The 2,933-nt window shown below is 41.6% G+C and overlaps 1 pseudogene; it reads right to left on the reverse strand.

Moving 5' to 3' along the window:
• Positions 1-461: 461 nt before the first annotated feature.
• LOC103963053 lies at positions 462-2,716 on the reverse strand (annotated as a pseudogene).
• Between the last annotated feature and the right edge of the window lie 217 nt (positions 2,717-2,933).

Raw genomic sequence — 2,933 nt, forward strand, 5'->3', positions numbered from 1 at the left:
TTTCAGTTTTCCTAACCTTTTCCCAATTCTAGTTCCTCTTCCTTCTCTCTTATCTCTTATACGGTTCTACCTTCGCTCTTTTTCCTACATCACCAATTTATCACGCTCTATATTAGCTTTGGGATCGCCAGAAACAGTTGCATATCACTAAAAAATCCATTTAAAGTGATTTCTTAGTTTGCAAACAACGCATATAAGATGATTTGTGCACTCGGATAGCACTAAAAATTTGAAAATTTATGATCCAGCAAATTATTTTAGATTATGGTGCAGATAATTTGATTATAACCATCTCCCTTAAATCATACAAAAATAACATAAAAGAAAAGTTCATGTCCCATTAGCTATCAAGCAAATTAAGAAAAGACGTAAATTCAACATTCTAGTGGGAGTTCTTTGAATGATGTGTTATAATTTCTTTATCTTGCCAATTCGATATCTGAGACAATAGATAGTTTTTACCTGTCATCAGTCAAGATCACAATTCCTCTGAGAAACAGCCTACATGGTAAGCCCCAGAAACATTCAAACTCGATGACACATTTCATGTGGTGAACTGCCGGTAAGGACGATAAACTGGAGGTAGCAGTAGAGCTGATTTCTGGTCCATTCTGCATCAAAAATGTAACGTCAATAACTTCGAAGCCAGTAAAAGATTTCAGAGGTATAAAGTGAGAAGGTCATACCTGCAAACTTTTGTAAAGAGAGTTTGATAGCTGCAGATCCAACGCTAGAATGAATACAGAAAGTTAGAACTTTAATGTGTATAAGCTGATGCACGCATATAATTCAATAAACCAGTCAGTTCAGTGGAACATGCTAGGGATGATACCAAAAGATAATGGAGAGCTGTTTCAGCTCGAACTCCAATGAAATACTGCAAAGCAATAGCAGCATGTTCCTGAAATACGAAATAATATGCAATTTAATAGAAAGGACCATTACTTGACTCAAATAAACATGAATAGACAACTAAATACCGTGATATGCTTATAGACATGATAAATTGAAAAACCTCTTGCATGTATGTAGCTGCCTCCCTGTTTCAGAACGAAAATACAATTATGCTCCGTTATGATGGGGAAAAAAAAAGAAGAGAAACATATGCTTATATAATATGAAAGCCAGTGAAAATCTAAAGGAACACATGATACATGACACTTTAGCAAAGCATGAAACTGGGATATGTGTTTTAGCATTTAGGTTGAACAAGCAATGATTACAACAAATGATTTAAGTTCATTGAAACCAGAGTTTATGATATATCGTCTATTGAACCCGAATGCAAGTATTAGTTACTTCAGGATGTTCAACCGTATGGGTGGTTACAGCCTGACAGCCCCACTGTACAATTAGATAATACTACAAACTCTAATATCATACAACCTAAGTAGCATCTGGAACTAGTTTATCATGGGACGACTAGGTAATTTGATCAAATGAGCATGCAATTAAACTACAGCTCTGAAGGTAGAAGGTAGACGGTGACAGCAACCTTATCTGGTGCAACATCAGGTGGACCTGATCGTAACTTACTTGAACTGTGATAGCTACGATCCTTTAATGTTTCACTGAAACTCTCATTTTCTGGCAGTGAAGATGCTCGTTTCAACCAATCCAATCGTTCATACATGGAAACTTTCAAACTACGAACCTTTTCGAAACACGCTAAAATCTCCGACAGGGTTTTGCAATCTAGAACCTCTTCTTGATTATGAGCTGCCGGTGCTTGGGAAATGCGATGCTTCTTTGAAGCTGGTTCATTACATCAATCATTTGACGCCTCGTCAAGGTGAGGGAAGAAACGCCTTTTCTGATCAGTGAAGGCCTTGAGAGCTAACCTAAAATGGCGAATAACACAATTCAAGAAAAGGATTCATAGTTCAAAATACAACAAAATACTTGGCCAGTAAGAATATAATCCTCAATGAACCAGATTTGAAACCCGTTACGAAATTGTGAAACTTGTATTTGCTCCATATCCTCTTTAGTGAAGAACTATTCAAAATCTATGGAACAGAAGCTTATGTATGCTTTGGAAATTTCGGAAAAAAAAAAAAAAAAGCTTTCCTTTAATCATGATTTTTCAAGTAAAGGATATTGTCTATGAACTTGAGACCAACCTGGTCCTGTCAACAGCAGACGCGCCAGCTTGGCCGGCGAGCTGCCGCTTCCAAGCATACGCAACAACGGCGCCGTCCGGGCAAACCAACGGCATATGTAATCCCCAAGAATTGCTCCGTGATCGTAGCGACTCGTTCAGAACTCCAGATTCTTCCAGCTGCCTTCCTAACAAAAATAAGCACAAAACCCCTAAAAAGTTTGTGGATTTTTCAATGCGAGATAGCTTATTGCGAATAAAACGCGAGAGAGAGAGAGAGAAGGTACCGACGGAGAGGAGGTCGAGGAGGTGTTGGCGCATGGAGGCGTCCTCGTTGAGGAACAAGTGGAGAGGCATGGAGCTCTGGTGAGGCTGAGCGGCCAGGAACAGGGCTTCGAGGGGGCGGTCGGCGCCAAGCCTTATGTCCATGATGAGGCGGCCGGCTTGAGAAAGCCACTCCATTGCCTGCGCCACCTGTTTTGGCGGCGCCTCCGCCGCGGTGGACACCGCAGAGGGAGGCTGCGGCGTGGAGTTCTGGGCCAATGCTTGCGGTTGTTGCTGCTGCTGCTGCATCGTCATCTATGGTACTAGGCGGTGTTCTGGATCGTTTCGTCGTCTGCGTACCAAGTGCCCCGTTTGAATGAAATTTTCAGTATGCCCGTACTGCCGTCACTTATTTGCGAAAATAACGTGAGTTGCCCACAACACTCCGTCCTCTTCCGCTAGATCACACCGATGACTTCGCAAGCGAGCTTTCCGGCGTCAGATGAAGTCGTCGGTGTGATCTGGGTTTTGACACCAAATGGTCGATTAGTGTGTGCGGCGTCCAGTG

Source organism: the organism of the source record quoted next, unplaced genomic scaffold, assembly GCF_019419815.1.
Source record: "Pyrus x bretschneideri cultivar Hongxiangsu unplaced genomic scaffold, Pyrus_bretschneideri_v1 Contig53, whole genome shotgun sequence".
NCBI classification, from domain to species: Eukaryota; Viridiplantae; Streptophyta; class Magnoliopsida; order Rosales; family Rosaceae; genus Pyrus; species Pyrus x bretschneideri.